Source organism: Carcharodon carcharias, chromosome 12 (genome assembly GCF_017639515.1).
Source record: "Carcharodon carcharias isolate sCarCar2 chromosome 12, sCarCar2.pri, whole genome shotgun sequence".
NCBI lineage: Eukaryota > Metazoa > Chordata > Chondrichthyes > Lamniformes > Lamnidae > Carcharodon > Carcharodon carcharias.
Window position 1 is genome coordinate 126,959,204 of NC_054478.1, and position 19,820 is coordinate 126,979,023.

At 43.0% G+C, this 19,820-nt stretch overlaps 1 protein-coding gene across 1 annotated transcript in view; it reads right to left on the reverse strand.

Annotated features, from left to right (window-relative positions):
* The window catches only part of LOC121285134 (receptor tyrosine-protein kinase erbB-4-like), a 1,067,779-nt gene that overhangs the window by 41,018 nt on the left and 1,006,941 nt on the right, over positions 1-19,820 (reverse strand). The window lies entirely within an intron of this gene.

Sequence of the window (19,820 nt, forward strand, 5' to 3'; positions counted from 1 at the left end):
GTACTGACCCTGGGACTACCTCAGTCTCTTTCATCCTGTGGTGCTCCATCTATTGCATTCAAACTCTCAGATATTGAGGCAGTTCCTCATTCATATATCAATTTAGTCAATCATAATAATTTATGGTTCCCAACCACATTAACAATCAGTCCCACCTGGCTTGTGTCATTCGCACATACAATGCTTTTACATCAATGCACGCTTTGTTTTTCCTTGACATTATAAATGATAACTTTTTTGTGCCAATTGCCTCACTTCCTCCTCCTACTCCATGAATATGTTGTTAGGAGTTGGCACTCCAGTGCCTCCTCAAAGTGGCCACTCTTAACGGCTTTCAAGTTGCTATTCAACCATTGGATTTTCACGGCTGAGTCTAAGATCCATGCATTTGTACTTCCACCAGGGGTTTTTAGACAGTGATCAGGGAACTCTTGCTGATATTTGTTCTTCTGTGACCAATTGTAACACCTTGCTGCTCCCCTGGATGAGATCAGTTAATTCAACACAGATCAGGAATCGAATCTACCAGTTTTCTGGTCTGTAAGGCTCAACCGCCACTAGACAAACTGGCTGTGCCATCAAAGGACCAACATCAGGATATTTAGATGATATGCGCAGCAGAAATGTTTTCAATATTTTCAATGTGTTATATCACTAAGACATGAAAGAAATCTAAAGTGTGTACATCAGACTGTTTATTTTTTGCTATTTTTAAAATGGACTTGCTGTTGAACTCCAACAAGTTGGCTGCTACAAGTAACATGACCACAGGATTGGCCCTTTGTTCTGGAAGCTTCCAACAGGAGTTACAAGAACAAGAGAATCATTTTCTCATTGTTGTGGAATCTCACACCCAATTCTAAGGACATTATAATCACAAAATCAGGGGGACTTATAGGGATCAAAACTTGTTATTCTTGCCGAAGTGCTAAAAGACACATCTCATACTTCGAACTGTCAAGGTCCATTTCAACAGGGGACCATTGAGGAACAATAGACGTAATTTGTATCTTTATAAGATTATCTCTCTAGCGGAGTCAGGAGATTTGCCCAGACAATAGCTCCCCAACATAATATCCTCAACATAGATGCTGACTCTTTCAAAAGTTAATGGCTGAGATATTATCAGCCCTGAAATCAAAGTTGATCCCAGACATTAAATAAACATCCCTTTTGAAATCATTGTGGAGAAAGAAGGCCACATGGCTCAAGTGGCCATTTTGAAATCTTTATATTCCTTTGAAAACTGAGAAACCGTCAGTCTGCTGAATGACCAATGAATCAAACAGACCTACAGCAGGATTCCCAGCTGACCAAGCAGCTGGTCACTGTGTCTCAATTCCTTGAAGCCTGTCTCTGATCAAGGTTTACCAAGCAGTCTGAGCATAGAAATCTCCTCGTGCATCATCATCATTTGCTGCAAAAAGGCTATCGCATTGCTGTCTTTAACTAAGGACTTGTCTGAACTGAACCGAAGGAAACCCCCTCTGGACTTTGACTATCTGGACTCTGGAAATCACGTGAACTAAAATTTACTTCTGTACGGTTTTTTTTACTGTTGTTATTCATAGTTGTTAAAAAAACTCCCTCTTTTCTATTCCCCTTGCTGTAGACGTGGGTGTTTGTGAGGTTGCAAACATTCCCCCTGATCCCCCGCCCCAGGTTTGAATGTAAATAACCTTCTGAGTTAATCATAACATGAGTTTGCTGCAAATTATTTTTAAAATTAGAGCACACAAACTGAGGATTTCGGGAAACACATGACAGCCTACTTTAAATATAATTCAAAAACATCTCTGCTAATGGACAGTTGGTGAGATGATAAAGAAGTTCGGTTTGCCTCTCTCCTGTCCATAACACATGTTTCACAAAGCTACATTACTTCAGATCCAGAACCTCTGCTCTCCTGTCTTAAATTCCTCATTTATTTATTAACTTTATTGTGTGCCACTACTTACTGAAGGAGGTGGAATGAACTAGCTATACACCTTCATTGTGCTGTCTCCTGTCAAGAAGCCAATGATCTGTTACATGCTGCTTAACCATCCCATTTTGATTGGGTATCTTGACATCAAGTAGCATGTTGAAGGAGAGCTGCAAGACTCATAAGCCAGTGCAGTCCTGCCCCTAATACCAGGCTCAATTCCACCTTTAATACACGGCACAGCTCTGATAGGTTTTGCAGATATTAACTCAGTACTCTGAATGAACAGAAGCTTAAAACAGTTAGTAATATGTTGTGGGAAAATATCAAATATCATGGGGTGGGGGTGGGTAGTGGTAATGTCACTGGTCTAGTAATCCAGAGGCCCAGGCTACTGCTCTGGGGACATGGGTTCAAATCCCACCACTGCAGCTGGTAGAATGTAAATTCAATTAATAAAATCTGGAATTGAAAGTTAGTCTCAGTAATGGTGACCATGAAACTATCATCAATTGTTGTAAAAAAAAAAAAAACCATCTGGTTCACTAATGCCAAAGGAAATCTGCCCTCCTTACCTGGTCTGGCCTGCATGTGACTCCAGAGCCACAGCAATGTGGTTGACTCTTAAGTGCCCTCTGAAATGGTCTATCAAACAACTCAGTTCAAGGGCAATTAGGGATGGGCAACAAATGCTGGCCTTGCCAGTGATGTCCACATCCCAAGACTGAATAAAGAAAGAAAAAATCTTCAACTACATGGATAAGTTGGAGAAGTTGGGGCTGTTCTCCTTAGAGAAGAGAAGGTTGAGATGAGGTTTGGTAGAGGTGTTCAAAATCTAACCAGTCAGGTAGAGAGAAATTGTTACCATTGGCAGAAGGTTGAGAACCAAAGGACATCAATTTAAGGTGACTGGTAAAAAAACCAGAGGAGGCATGAGGATTAGCTTTTATACACACCAAGTGGTTAGAATCTGGAATGCACTGCCTAAAAGTGTGGTGGAGGTAGGTTCAAAAGGGAATTGGACAATTATCAGAACAGAAACAAGTTGCAAGGCCATAGGGAAAGGGCAGAGGAGCAGGACTAACTATATTGCTCCTATAGAGAGCTGGCACAGATATGATGGGCCAAATAGCCTCCTTCAGTCCCATAACCATTCTATGATTCCAAATTGGTTCTTTTTTGTGCATCCATCATGCCTGTGATGGGTTGTGGGGTGAACAGATTGCTGTTTTCTTTGCAACCTGGAATGGTATGAAAGACAATATGGACTGGTATAGTAAAGACTAAAATGATAGGGATACAAATATGAACTGGCACAGAGCCATTGATAATAGAGACTGACATGGTGTGAATAATCATGAAGACAGATAGGATATGGAAGACATTAAAGTTTAATAGATTACGGACTGTTTCAATATAGATTTGTAAGGTACTGGTAGGCATGGGGTATGGTAAGAATTGGTAGAGTGGACGCTGATAACGGTTGAACACTTTTTATGCATCTCCTTGCCTCTAAACTCCATTTTTCCGATGCCTTCCTTGCTGGATTTCTATCTACAGCCCACCATAAATTCCAAATTGCACAAAATTCAACTAACCGTATCCTATCCCATTTGCTCATTACACCTTGCTCACTTACATTGGATCCTTGTACCCGCAATGTACCAAACTCAGCACATCCTAACTCTGGAATTTTGACTAGCCTTGTATCTCCTCCCGATAGTATGTTGCTAATCGCTTGGTAGTAGCACTCCCCACTCTGAATCAGAAATATGAGATTTCAAAACCTACTTTAGACAGGCCTATAATCCAGGCTGACATGTTAGCATCACACCAAGGAATAGTAGTTTAGTGGTAATGTTTCTGGATTAATATTCCAGAGGTCTAGACTAATGCTCCGGAAGTATGAGTTCAAATCCCATTATGGCAGCAGGGGGGATCTTAAATTCAATTAATTATAATTTTATGGAATAAAAATGTTAGTCCCAGTAATGATGACCGTGAGACTACTGGATTGTCGTACAAACTACCTGGTTCACTATGTCCTTCAGGGAAGGAAATCTGCCTTCCTTGCCTGGTCTGGCTTATATGTCACTCTGGATCCCACAGCATTTCACTGTGGGAACTCACCAAGGCTCCTTACGCAGCACCTTCCAAGCCCATGAACACAACGACCTAAAAGGACAAGGGCAGCAAGTACATGGGAAGACCAGCACATGGGAGTTCCCCTCCAAGCCACTCACCACTTGGAAACATATTGCCGTTCCTTCACTGTTGCTGGGTCAAAATCCTGGAACTCCCTCCCTAACAGCACTTCGGGTGTACCTACACCACAGGGACTGCAGCGGTTCAAGAAGGCAGCTCACTTCCACCTTCTCAAGGGCAATTAGGGATAGGCAGTAAATGCTGGCCTAGCCAGCGATGCCCACATCCCGTAAACAAATTTTAAATATGTGGTTGACTCTTAACTGCCCTCTGAAATGGTCCAGCAAGCCACTCGGTTGCATCAAACTGCTACTGTAAGTGTACCTACGCCACATAGTCTACAGTGGTTCATGGAGGCAGCTCACCACTACCTTCTCAAGGGCAATTAGGTACGGACAACATATACTGGCCTTGTCATCAATGTTCATATCCCTTCACCGAATAAAGGTAAAGTGAGAGCTGCACTTCCGTAGGTGCTGTCTTTTGGGTGAGACATTAAACTGAGGCCTCATCTGCTTTCTCAGGTGAATGCGAAGGATCCAACTGAATTAATTGTAGAAGAGCAGAGGAATTTTCCACAGTGCTCTTCCCAATATTTACCTCTCAACATCAGTGAAAGAAAGATGATATGTACATTTATCGCATTGTTATTTTGGGGTCTTGCAGTGCATGAATTGGCTGCCACTTTTCCAAGATTATAACAGTTCCTACATTTCAAAAGTACGATCTTCTTTGACTGCAGAGTGTTTTGGGACATCCTGATATTGTGAAAGAATCTGTATAGACGCAAGGCTGTCTTTCTATTGCCTGATGTCTTACTCTGTGATACCCCTTGGGACATTTCCCAAATTACAGATAGTAACCAAAAGTAAGCTGCTGTAAGCTAGGCGAATCTTCCAGTCTCATTTAAATCCTCACGAACTTGGTCTCTTCAATCTGAGTGTGAGCTCCACCTGTGTTCTCCTTTTCAAGTATTATCCAATCCCCTTTTCAATGTTACGATTGAATCTGCCTCACTACTCTTTTAGACTGTGCATTTCAGATTGTAAAAACTTACTGCATGAAAAATTTCTCACAATTTCCCCCCTGCATGTTTTGCCAATTATCTTAAATCTGTGACCTCTGGTTATTGATCCTCCTGATTATGTTCCCTGTAAGTGAGTAAAGATATCAGCACAATTAAATTTGTAAGGCATTTAAAGTGCAGTGGAAGCCAGTGGTGAAGTGCTGCTGGTGTGCCACTTCGGCACCTCCTCTTCTGACCATCGACAGCCCTGGCCCTCCCCGAGTCTGAGCAAAGTACTGGGAACATGCCGCCGCTGCCACTGCCATGGAACTACATTTCCCAGCAGCCTACGGCCACCTTCAGGTCTTATGCACACGCGCCAGCCAGGAACTGGTCAGCATATGCACAGTTTGTCTTTTGCCATTCCTTGGGCCAGGGAACAGCCCTATGTGCATGCACAGAAGAAGAGGACTTAAAGGGCATAAGCACCTCAAAATTACTGGTCAGGTGACTTGAGCAGGGCATTACAGAGGAGGTGGCCCACCTAGCAGGACACAGCAAGAGGGGCAGGAAAAAGGTCCCAGAACTTCCAGAAGTAAAGTTAAAATTAAAGAAAGCTCCACGTTAAAGAAAGAGACTTGAAGCAAAGCGGGGTCGAAAGAAACCGTGAAGATCCGAGGAGGCAACCGAAAGTTGCTGTGGGCCTTTGGAACAGTGGTGTTTTGCTTGACATGGCTGAAGATCTGAAAGTGTGCTTGGAAGGTGAAGCTTGAGTATATGTGGAGATCCACAGGAATTGCAGAAGATGAGATTGAAACTCTGGAGGTGAATAATGTGCCAAAGCTACTTTCCGTTTCTGGCACCATCACATACGTGCCAGTCGTCGCCTGTTTAGTGTCTACATATTTTGGCTTTTTTCCCAGACGCCCAGCTCCTGGTGCCTTGAAATGGCAGGTTAATAGCTTATGAAATGAAACAGCCTAAAATCTACTGGCCTACTCAGTACTCACAGCTAGCCTGAAGGGAGAAAGGCCTCAGTCAGAATTGCTAATAGCTGCCTACAGGAGGCAGGACAATTTCTAAAATCTCCAAGCCCAAGAGCCTGCTATATGTGTAATTGGGGGGAAAAAAATAATCAAACTGTCAAACCTCCTGATAGCAACACAATGATCGGGAAACAAAAAGCATCACCTCCTTCTTTCATTGAGAAAGTGCAGAAAGTAAAGAACATTCAAGTACAGTCATACTGAGTGATGGAGGAGGGGAGAGCCCCAATACTGCAGCTGCCTCAGGGTCAGAGTCAAAACTGACCACAGTGTACATCTGAAACTGAGCTTGATACAGTGGCAGGTCTGTATCCCTGTGTGGATGTGTGGACAGAGGAAATGTGGGACAGGAAAAAAGACTAAGTGCCCATAGGCAATATTATTTAGATGTGTGATGGGTTGATAGGTGTATTCGAGCAAGTGGATTTATAAATGAGCAAGAAATAATGTCAATCTATAAAATAAAATACATGCTTATGGAACAAAAACCAATGTTGATGAGGCAGGTGAACCTGCCCAGCAGAGTGCATCGACACTCGGAACCCTCTCCTTCAAGCAGAATAGCAGATGGCGCCACAGGTAGGAACTTATTACAGGTACCCTGTATCTATTATTTAGTGATACTTCTTACTTTTCTCACCATTTTACTCAAACTGTAGTTAGCCTATGCTTAGGCTATTGTAATGTAAGCGAGCCTAGTCCTATGTGCAGTATCCGAAAACCGAAATTACCTGACATCCGAAATGCGATCGGCTCCGAGGATTTCAGATAATGGGTACTCAGCCTGTAAAATGTTGCATAATGAAATTCTAGCTACCTTTAAAGACTAATTATTCAAAATACCACACAGTTCAAAATAAAATGCCTACCACCTACCAGCACTAATATTTTTCACTTAAAAAGCATAGTTTACAATTTTTAAGGACTCAAATGATTAATACACAAGAAAACAATGTAATAGTAGATTTAGAAATGATAGGGCCAACTACATTTTCTTAGAGCTCCTGCACCTCAAAATGTCTGACTACACCACCGGTGGAAGCCAAAGAATGTCTGATCAATTAAAATACATCAATAATTTATCTGAAATGGGAGGGGAAGTGAAAGGGGGAAATTGGGAGATAGGGAGAGGGAGTAGGGTACTGGGAAGAAAGAGAGGCAGAAGGAAAGTGGGAGAGGTTGGTGGAAGAGGGAAGGAGAGTTAGGGAACAAAGAAATAGAAAGGCACAGGAAAGGGTGAAAATAATTGAGGAATTCTAAGATGTAGGAAAAAGAGGGAGGGCAAGAGAAAGAATAAGGGAAGGAAAAAAGGGAGAAGGGAAAGAGAGGGATAGAGAGTTAAGCTTTTATGGAATCCCATTCTGTCACTCTATTTGTTGTGGCAAAGGTCAAGTTAATGCTGAACACTATGATCCAGATCCAGATCCAGATCCAGATCAGCACTGCTGCAAACTGGCCTCCAATCACCCAACTTAACTATTGGGCTTGTTTCAACCTCTTCAGATGCTGTTCCAGGATTGTTCCCTCCACCCGCAATTGAATTTCTAGGCTAATTAATATAAAAGCTTGGGAATGTCCCCAGAGCTTCTTCACTGGTACTTCACCGGGAATGTGTAGGAAACCCCGTTTATACAAGCAGCAAAATTACTGCGCACAGATTCTCTCCTTCCCCCTTCTCTCTCTCTCTCTGATCTCCCAGTAGTCTGCAAGGTTTTTATGTATCATAAGTCTTAGGAATGTTAACCTAGGCCTTTGAGTGCAAGCTTGAAGCACAAAAGTGAGCATGAATGTGCAGCGCAGCCTTTGACAGGACAAAAAATAAGAAGATTCACACTGATGCAGTGACGCTGTTGGTTAGAAGTTGAGTTAAAGACTCACTCAGGGCAGAGTGAAAGGAACTTCACTCTGATCCTGACCTGATATAGGAGGACTCAATGCTGACACTGAGGCATTAACATTTAAAAGAGCCTCATTCCCCAGATCTGATGACTTTCATTCAGCATACAATGGGGTGAAACTCTTCCTGATGATGAATTCTGCATGACTGTAAACTCTCCTCCTAAAAGAGCCTCCTTTAAAACCTAAACCTTTGACCATGCTTTTGATCACCTGTCCTAATATCACCCTTTTTTTCCTGACTGTAGCCCTGTGAAGCGACTTGGGATGTGATTCTACAGAAAGACAGATCAGAGCAGCTTCTTGCTGTTGTGGAGGAGCAGAGAAATTTAGGCATCACTAAAAGCTAGTGGGAAAAAACTATTAAAAAAGCTAGTGGAATGTTTGCTCCATCTCAAGAGAGCTGGTATACAAATGCGTCAAAGCTATGTTGCTGTTATGTAAAGCTTTAGTTATGTAAAGTTTAGTCTGAAGTACTGCATTCAGTTCTGACCACTGCACTTCAAAAAGGACATACTGGCCTTTGCCTTGCATTGCAGATTCACCAAAATGATACCAGAATGGTGGGCAGATTACATGCACTCAGCTCATATTCCCCGAGTATAGAAGTTTAAGGCTTGATTTGTCTGAGGTATTTAAAATGAATAAAGCAGTTGAAAGAAGCAGATAGAGAGAAACTATTTCCTCATGAAGGAGAATCCAGACAAGGGGGATAGCATCTTAAAATTAGAGTTAAGCCATGATGTCAGGAAGCACTTCTTCACACAAAGGTACCAGAAATCTGGAACTCTCCAAGAAGCTGTTGAGGCTGGGGGCTATTTGAAAATTTTAAAACTGAGGTTAATACATTTTGTTAGGCAAGGGTATTTAGGGATATGGAACTATGGTGGTTATATAGGGCTAAGATTCAGGTCAGCCATCATCTAATTGAATGGTGAAACAGGTTTGAGGGGCTGAATGGCCTCATCCTGTTTTTATGTACTTAGCCTGCAAACAGTTTGTGAAAAAGATCTGTGATCTTTAGGGAAGACCTTTAACTGCATTAATCTTTACATATTGTAAAATTCAGCAGTCCCAGCTTATAGCTTTTCACCCACTACATGCAGGAGAGTACAGCTTTGTCATAGGCAATACTGATGACCGTATCCTAATTTGAACCAAGCCCTGCTCATCTGACATTGCTGTGTTCACTGATTAACATCAGCTCCCGGTTTAGCAACACCTCATTTAAAAATTCATTTCGTTAACTTCAAATTCCTCTTGGCCTTGCTGCTCCCTATCTCTGTAATCTCCGCCAGCCCCACAACCTGCTAAGATGATTGTAATCTTCCAATTCTGGCCTCTTGCACATGCCCGATTTTCACTGCTTCGCCATTTGCAGCCTTGCCTTCAGCCAGATAGGTCCCAAGCTCTGGAATTTCCTCCCTAAGCTTTGTCTGTTGATGGTGGAGTCTATGTAGTGGCTATGATGGGAATTCATCCACCTAAACTTCATAAGGGAGTGAGACTAATTGTATAGCTCTTTCAATGAGCTGTTATTTGCACAATGGGCTGAGTGGCCTCCTTTTGTGCTGCTTTACTCAAAAGAGGTACCGAACTAGGTGTTTTTCTGAAAAACCAAGAAGAACGTCCCATGTCCATGGTATGCAGGGTGACCAGCCGTCCTTTATTTTATGGGATTATCCTGATTTGAGGCCACTGTCCCTTGTGGAATGCTACTGGGACATAGTTCTTCTGTTAAATCGGTCCTTTAAATCTCGTGCATGCGCAGTACCCGCTTTTCCCCCTGTTGGAGTGCTCTCACAGCTCTGGCAGCACCACCCCACTCCCAATCTAATGGACCCTCATGCCAGAGTGTCACTTATTTTTTTTCCACGAGAGTTGGTCACCTGGTGGCCCAACATATCACCCAGGTTCTAAGGGTGAACAAGATACCTGTGAACAAATCAGTAAGTAGGGGACGTTTTAATGAGTTGGAAAATGAGAAAATTAGATCTCCTCCTGAGATTCCCAGTATCACAGGTGCCAGTCTTCAGCCAATTTGATTCACTTCATGTGATATCAAGAAATGACTGAAGGCACTGGGCCCTGACAATATTACGGCAACAGTACTGAAGAATTGTGCTCCTGAACTAGTTGTGCCCCTAACCAAACTGTCCCAGTGGCATCTACCCAGCAATATGGAAAATTTTCCAGGTATGTCTTATCCACAAAAATCAGGACAAATCCAATCCAGCCAATTACCACCTCATCAGTCTACTCTCCATCATCAACAAAGTGATGGAAGGTGTTGTCGATAGTGCTATCAAGCAGTACCTATACAGAATCTTTACAGCACAGAATGAGGCCATTTGGCTCATCAAGTCTGCACTGGCTCTCTGAAAGAGCATTCCACCTAGTCCCACTTCCCTGTCTTAACTCCGTAACTGTGCACATTCATTCTCTTCAGGTAACAATCCAATTCCCTTTTGAATACCTTGAACAAATCTGCCTCCTCCACCCTTTCAGGAAGTTTGTTCCAGACTCCAACCACCTTCTGGGTGAAAATTTTTTTCTTCATATCACATTTACTCCTTTTGCCAATTGTTTTGAATCTGTGCCCTCTAGTTCTTGATGTTCTCTTGAGTGGGAACAGTTTTTCACTATTTACCCTGTCCATACCCCTCAGGATCTTGAATACCTCTATCAAGTCTCCTCTCAGCCTTCTTTTCTCCAAGCAAAACTGTCCCAACCTCTCCAATCTATCCTCATAGCTACAGTTCTTTATCCCAGGAATTCTTCTTGTGAATCTCCTCTGCACTCTCTACAACGCCTTCACATCCTTCAAGTATGGTGCCCAGAACTGGATGCAGTACATCAGATAAGGCCTAATTAGTGTGTTATACATGTTTAATATGGCCCCCTTACTCTTGTACTCAATGCCCTTATTAATAAAACCTAAGATAGTATAAGCGTTAACTGCTCTCTCTACATGCCCTGCCATTTTCAATGACCCATGTACACACACATCGAGGTCCCTCTGTTCCTGCACCTCCTTTAGAGTCGCTCCCTTTATTTTATACTGTCTCACCATATTCTTCCTGCCATTATGGATCACCTCACACTTCTCTGCATTGAACTTCCTCTGCCACTTGTCTGCCCAATCCACCAACATATCTATGTCCCTTTGAAGTTCATGGCTATCCTCAGCACAACTGACAACATTTCCAATCTTCGTATCATCTATACATTTTGAAATCATGCTCTGCACCCCACAGTCCAGGTCATTAATATATATCAGGAAGACCCCTGAGGAACTCCACTACAAACCTTCCTCCAATTTGAAAAACATTTATCACTACTCTCTGTTTCCTGTCACTCAGCAAATTTCTTATCTGAGTGCCTATTTTCCATTTTATTCCATGACCTAGAATTTTGCTCACTAGTCTGTTGTGTGGCACTGTATCAAATGCCTTTGGAAAATCCATATACATCACATCAACAGTGTTTCCCTTATCTAGCTTCTCTGTTACCTCCTCAAAACACTCCAGCAAGTCAGCTAAACATGATTTTCCTTTAATGAATCCATGCCGGCTTTCCTTACTTATCCTACATTTGTCTAAGTGAACGTTGATTTTATCCTGAACTATAATTTCCAGAAGTTTCCCTGCCACTGAGGTCAAACTGACTGGTCTGTAGCTGCCAGCTTTATCCTTGCGCCCCTTTTTGAACAAGGGTGTAAGAATCACAATTCTCCAGCCCTTGGCAACTCCCCTGTGTCTAAGGAAGACTGGAAGATTATCACCAGTGCCTCTGCAATTTCCACTCTCATCTCCCTCAGTACCCTTGGGCAATATTCAAGCTTGAGCTGATAAGTAGCAAGTAACATTTGTGCCATGCAAGTGCCAGGCAATGACCATCTCCAACAAGAGAGAATCTAACCATCGCTCCTTGACATTCAATGGCATTAGCAACACTGAATCTCCACTATCAACATCCTGGGGGTGAAACTGAGCAGAAACTGAACTGGAGCAGCCAGATAAACACCGTGGTTACAAAAGCAGGTCAGAGGCTAGGAATCCTGCGGTGAGTAACTCGCCTCCTGACTCCCCTAAACCTGTTCACCAGCTACAGGGCACAAGTCAGGAGTGTGATGGAATACTATCCACTTGCTTGAATGAGTGCAGCTCCAACAACACTCAAGAAGTTCAACATGATCCAGGACAGATCAGCCCACTTGATTGGCACCCCATCTACCACCTTAAATATTTACTCCCTCCATCACTGACGTACAGTAGCAGCAGTGTATACCATCTACAAGATGCAGTGCAGGGACTCACCAAGAATCCTTCAACAGCATCTTTCAAATCTGTAACCGCTCCCCTAAAATGACAAAGAAAGCAGATGCATGGGAACACCACCACTTGCAAGTTCACCTCTCAGCCACACACCATCCTGGCTTGGAGCAATATCGCCTTTCCTTTGCTATTGCTGATTCAAAATCCTGGAACACCCTCCCTCAGAGCATTGTACGATTGCACTAGACCAGATGGACGTTCAAGAGGACGGCTCACCACCATCTTCTCAAAGGCAAATAGAGATGGGCAATGAATGCTGGCCTAGCCAGCAACATCCGCATCCTGTGAAAGAATAAAAAGAATTGAGAGAGGGAGGAAGTTCCAGTTTTGAGTTCCTGGGAAAGTGTCAGCTGTAGCTCAGTGGCAGTACTGGGTCCAATAGCTCCGGGTTCAAGTCCCACTACAGAAGCATAAGCACAAGATCTAGGTTGACAGTTGAGTACAGTACTGAGTCAATTCTGTATTGTAAGAGATACTGTCTTCTGGATAAGACATTAAACTGAGGCCCCCTCTCCTCTAACAGTTGTACACAATAGATTCTGTGGCACTATTTCAAGGAACAGCAAATAAGTTATCCGCAATATAGGAAGGATGTGACTGCACTGGAGGGGGTGCAGAGGAGATTCACCAGGATGTTGCCTGGGATGAAACATTTAAGATATGAAGGGAAGTTGGATAGACTTGGCTTGTTTTTGTTAGAGCAGAGAAGACTGAGGGGCGACCTGATCGAGGTGTACAAGATTATGAGGGGCATGGACAGGGTGGATAGGGAGCAGCTGTTCCCCTTAGTCGAAGGGTCAGTCACAAGGGGACATAAGTTCAAGGTGAGGGGCAGGAGGTTTAGTGGGCATGTGAGGAAAAACTTTTTTACCCAGACGGTGGTGACGGTCTGGAATGCGTTCCCTGGGAGGGTGGTCGAGGTGGGTTGCCTCACATCCTTTAAGAAGTACCTGGATAAGCACTTGGTATGTCATAACATTCAAAGCTATGGGCCAAGTGCTGGTAAATGGGAGGCCGAAGGGCCTCTTCTGCACTGTGATTCTGTGAATAGCCTGGCTAATATTTATCCCTCAACTAATATCACTAAAACAGATTACCTGGTCATTATCACATTGTTGTTTCCAGGACCCTGCCATATTGCCTGCATAACAACAGTGACAATATTTAATTGGCTGTAAAGTGCCTTGGGATGTCCTGAGGTCACGAAAGGTGCTGTTTAAATACGAGTCCTTCTTTTTTTCAGGCAGGGTGATGGCACAATTAAATGTGTTACCAACACAGTGAGGACATAAGGAGCGGGAAGAGTGCGCAGGACAGGGGATTTGCACAAAATTTTTAACAAAATGTAAAATAAAACAGACAATTATAGAGATGGCTTGTGTAAGTTTTAAACATGGGGAATGTCACATTAGCCATTTCAGCCTCTGACCTTATTAAAACGTACATTAAAATACGGTAGGAAATTAGACATTGAACTACATCCGAATGCAGTGCGAGCTATTTCGTTGGAATATTGTAATTATCATCCTGCCAATCTACAGGGATAATTGGCTTGTACCCTCTGTGGTGAAGACGTGCCCCTTCAATATAAGAGGCTCAGTTTGACAATGATTACATTTGTGAAATGCTCAAGAGATAGAGGATTTCAGGCTGTGTGGTAACTGCTGCCAATAAGACAGCCCAGCAACACTGCAATTGTGCACATTCTATGGGGGGAATGCTATGTTTGGAATGGCTTCCTTCTCCCGAACACTTCAGTCACTTCCCATCAGCAGGCTCCAGCAGAACAGCAATTTAACAGGGTCAAAGGGCAAGCATGAGGAAATGATGTCATGGGGAAAGCTCTGTTCAGATCTACAGATTATTGAACTAGCTTTCACTCAGTGTGGGAGGTTGGATGTTCTGATTGGTGAAATATTTAATATGCTCATATCATTGTAACACATTCCCTTAGTACCATTCCTATGAATGTTAATTTAAAAAAGACAGACTTATACTTGTATACAACTAACAAAGTCTTTCATTTATATAGCACCTTGTTGTTTCCTCTGCCCTCATCTCCAACAATAAGAGTGAAGCGCTCCCATACCTTCTCTTGTCCATGAGACCTAGTTCCTGCTCCCTTGACCCTCTTCCCACTAAACTGCTGACCTTGTGTCCCTTCCTGACTCCCATGATAACTGATATTATTAACAGTTCTCCCTCCTGGAGTATGGTCCCTTTTGCCTTCAAATCTACCATCATCACAGCCCTCCTTAAAAAAACTAACCCCTGACCTCTCCATCCCTGCAAACTACTGTTCCATCTCCAACCTCCCTTTCCTCTCCAAAGACCTTTGAGAATGTGGTTGCCTTGCTAATCTGTGCTTGTCTTTCCAGCATTCATGTTTAAATTAGGTTTCTGCCCTGCCTCAGTACTGAAACAACTTCTACCAAAGTTACAAATGACAACCTTCGTGACTGTGACAAAAATCAACTATTCCTCCTCATCTTTCTGCAACCTTTGTGAGATGGTTGACCACCTCCCCACCTTTGTACAGCTGGGGTGGACTAGTCGCCTGTTTCCATTCTTATCTATCCAGTCACAGCCAGAGAATCACTTGCAATGGCTTCATTTCCTGCTCCTGCTCCTGCACTGTTGCCTTTGGGGATCCGTGATGATCCATCCAGCCCCCATTCCTATTTCTCATCTACAATTTGCCCCTTGGCAACATTCACTGAAAATGAGGAGTCAGTTTCCAAGCATACACCACAACACCCAGCTTTATCTCATCACTACCTCTCTTGATTGCACCACTATCTCTAAATTATCAGATTGTTTGCCTGACACCCAGTACTGGATACGCAGAATTTTCCATCAATTAAATATTGGAAATTCTGAAGCCATTGCTTTTAGTCCCTGCCACAAATTCCATTCCCTAGGCACCAGCTCTATTTCCTCTCCTTGGCAATTGTATGAGTGTCACAAAAGTATAATAGTTGTCGTAATATTATTGTGATTTATCGTAAAAGTAGGTTATTAGTGGGGTTTGGATAGTTTGTGTGTGTGTGGGATTTAATTGAACTGGAGACAGCTGGTCTGGAGGCTTTAAATCATCAAAAGAAGCCAGGTTTGAAATGCTAAATATGTAAACATGACTGAAGTTTTAGAATGTGAGGTGAGGAGAATTTGCATTTTTAGATAAATCAGGGTAGTTTAAATTTCTAAGAGATAATAGGATGTTATACCTGGCCAGAGAAGCTAGGCCAAGCAGCGTGTTTATTTTTTCCAAAGGTTACTGGTAATATAGGCATCTTGAAAAGATTTATATTATGAGAAAAGTAAAGTTCCAAAGGCATATGGGAATAATGGAATTTTCATTAAAAGGGAGAAACATGTTTAAAGGATTGAGGCTATGTGTCAGAGAGGAAGGCATTGTAAGATCTATCAGAAGTATGAAAAGCCTCCAGTATTTGTGCATTAAGCTGCTGTCTACAGAAACCGAAGCTGGGAAAAGCCACTTTGAATTCTACTATCCAGGGTATTGTGGTGACTTGCCTGGACCTGTTTAAATCTATTTTGCTGTTGCCTTAACAGGGGTGTAACTGTAATCCAGATTAATTAGGGGTTTAGGAGTTATTTTGGTAGTCATTTGTAGACCTATGTACTTGAAATCTTTTCTTTGTTAATAAACGTTCAATTTATTTTTCTAAAAAAATCTCTGAAGTCTTGGTGGACTTGTTACTACTGAATTCAGGGCACGCATCTCGTCGAAATAATTACAAAATTGTTATGACCACGTGATTAAGTTTCCCTCGTGGATTTGTCAGCCTGGCACACATCATTTGGCGTGTCATAAAAATGAGGGTGAATAGATTGTTCACAACTCTAGTGTCATATTTGACCTCGAGTTGAGCTTCTCCATGCTATCACTAATACCTCCTATTTCTAACATCACCCAACTGCTTCAGCTCGTATGCTGCTTAAATTCTCACCCATGTCTTTGTTAACTCTAGACTTAAATATTCCAACGCACACCTGGGCGGCTTCCCAAGTTCTACCTTCCAGATTTGAGGTCTGCTGCTTGCGTCCTACATGGACTCTAGTTGAACATTGTCTCAATTTTAAAAGTCTCAACCTTGTTTTGAAATTGATCCATGGTTCTGCCTCTCCCTAGCTCTGTAATCTCCTCAGGCTCACCAAAACCTCGGTGTTCCTCTAATTCTGGCCTCTTGAGTGTTCCCAACTTTAGTCATTCCACCATTGGTGGCCATGTCTTGAGCTACCCAAGGTCTGGAATGCCCTCCCCAAATCTTTCCACTTCCCTTCTTCTCTTTGATCCTTAAACCCACCTCTTTGACCAAGCTTTTGGTCATCAGCCCTAATATCTCATTATGTGGCTCTGACCATAAGGCCATAAGACATAGGAGCAGAAATTAGGCCATTCGGCCCATCAAATCTGCTCCACCATTCAATCATGGCTGATAAGTTTCTCAAACCCAATTTCCCGCCTTCTCCCCATAACCTTTGATCCCCTTTCCAATCAAGAACCTATCTCGGTCTTAAATACACTCAATGACCTGGCCTCCATAGCCTTCTGTGGCAATCAATTCCATATTCAATTTAGCCTCTCTCTGGCTAAAGAAGTTTCTCCTCATCTCTGTTCTAAAAGGTCTTCATTTTACTCTGAGGCTCTGCCCTCGGGTCCTAGTCTCTCCTACTAATGGAAACATCTTCCCAACCTCCACTCTATCCAGGCCTTTCAGTATTCTGTAAGTTTCAATCAGATCCCCCCACATCTTTCTAAGCTCCATCGAGGAAAGACCCAGAGTCCTCAAACGTTCCTCATATATTCAGCCTTTCATTCCTGGGATCGTTCTCGTGAACCTGCTCTGGACCCTCTCCAGGGCCAGCACATCCTTCCTGAGATATGGGGCCCAAAATTGCTCACAATATTCTAAATGTGGTCTGACCAGAGTCTTATAAAGCCTCAGCAGCACATCCCTGCTTTTATATTCTAGTCCTCTCGAAATAAATGCCAACATTGCATTTGCCTTCCTAACTACCAACTCAAACTGCAAGTTAACCTTAAGAGAATCCTGGACTAGGACTCCAAAGTCCCTTTGCACTCCAGATTTCTGAATTCTCTCCCCATTTAGAAAATAGTCTATGCCTCTATTCTTCCTATCAAAGTGCATGACCTCACACTTCCCCACATTGTATTCCATCTGCCACTTATTTGCCCATCTTCCTAACCTATCCAAATCCTTCTGCAGCCTCCCCGCCTCCTCAATATTACCTGTCCCTCTACCTATCTTTGTATCATCTGCAAACTTAGCCAGGATGCCCTCAGTTCCTTCATCTAGATCATTAATGTATAAAGTGAAAAGTTGTGGTCCCAACACTGATCCCTGTGGAACTCCACTAGTCACCGGCCGCCATCCTGAGAAGGACCCCCTTATCCCCATTCTCTGCCTCCTGCCAGACAGCCAATCTTCTATCCATGCTGGTACCTTGCCTCTAACACCATGGGCTCTTATCTCACTGAGCAGCCTCCTGTGCGGCACCTTGTCAAAGGCCTTCTGGAAGTCCAAGTAGATAACATCCATTGGCTCTCCTTTGTCTAACCTACTCGTTACCTCCTCAAAGAATTCTAACAGATTTGTCAGGCATGACCTCCCCTTGATGAAACCATGCTGACTTTGCCCTATTTTACTATGCACTTCCAAGTATTCTGAAATCTCATCCTTAATAATGGACTCTAAAATCTTACCTACGAACAAGGTCAGGCCAATCGGCCTGCAATTTCCCGTCTTTTGCCTCACTCCCTTCTTAAACAGAGGGATTACATTAGCGATTTTCCAGTCCTCTGGGACCCTCCCTGACTCCAGTGATGCCTGAAAGATCACCACTAATCCCTCCACTATCTCTTCAGCTATCTCCTTCAGAACTCTGGCGTGTAATCCATCTGGTCCAGGTGATCTATCCACCTTCAGACCTTTCAGTTTTCCTAGCGCCTTCTCCTTGGCAATGGCCACTATACTCACCTCTGCCCCCCCGACTCTCTTGAACTTTGGGGATGTTACTCGTGTCTTCCACCGTGAAGACTGACGCAAAGTACCTAATCAGTTCCTCCGCCATTTCTTTGTTCCCCACTACTACTTCTCCAGCGTCATTTTCCAGCAGCCCAATGTCCACTTTTGCCTCTCTCTTACCCCAATGTCCACTTTTGCCTCTCATTTACCCTTTATATATTTAAAAAAAGCTCTTGCAATCTTCTTTATATTATTTTACTGGCTAGTTTACCCTCATATTTAATCTTCTCCCTCCTTATTTCTTTTTTAGTTGTCCACTGTTGGTCTTTGTAGGCTTCCCCATCCCTTGGTTTCCCACTGCCCTTCGCCGCATTGTATGCTTTCTCTTTAGCTTTTATGCTGTCCCTGACTTCCCTTGTCAGCCATGATTGCCTCGTCCTCCCTTTAGTATGCTTCTTCTTCCTAGGGATGAATTTTTGCTGTGTCTCCCAAATTACTACCAGAAACTCCTGCCAATTGCTTTTCCACTGTCTGCCCTGCTAGGCTCATCTCCCAGTCAATTCTGGCCAGCTCCTCCCTCATGCCTCTGTAGTTGCTTTTATTCAACTGTAATACCATTACATCCGATTCCAGCTTTTTCCTCTCAAATTGCAGGGTAAATTCTATCATATTATGGTCACTTCCTCCGAAGGGTTCCTTCACCTTAAGCTCCCTTATCAAATCTGCCTCATTACACATCATTAAATCTAAAATTGCCTGTTCCCTCGTGGGCTCCACCACAAGCTGCTCCAAAAAGCCATCTCGTAGACGTTCCACAAACTCCTTTTCTTGGGATCCACTACCAACCTGATTTTCCCAGTCTATCTGCATATTGAAATCCCCCATGATCACTGTAACCTTGCTTTTCTTTCACACCTTTTCTATCTCCTGGTCTATCTCGTGCCCCACATCCTGACTACTGTTCGGAGGCCTATACATTACTCCCATTATGGTTTTTTTACCTTTGCGGTTCTTCAACTCTACCCTCACAGATTCTACATCATCTGACCTTACGTCATTTCTTGCTATCGATTTAAGTTCATTTCTTACTAACAAAGCAACCCCACCCCCTCTGCCAACCTGCCTATCTTTTCGATAGGATGTATATCCTTGGATATTTATCTCCCAGTCCTGATCTCCTTGCAGCCATGTCTCCGTGATGCCCACCATATCATACCTGCCAATTTCAATCTGTGCCACAAGCTCATTTACCTTATTTCATATACTGTGTGCATTCAGATACAACACCTTCAGTCTTATATTTCCAATCCCCTTTCTCATTGTCGTCCCTTTATCTGATGTGCTTGAAGTTAGATTCCCAGCCATTTCCAAACACTCTGTCCTATTTTGTGT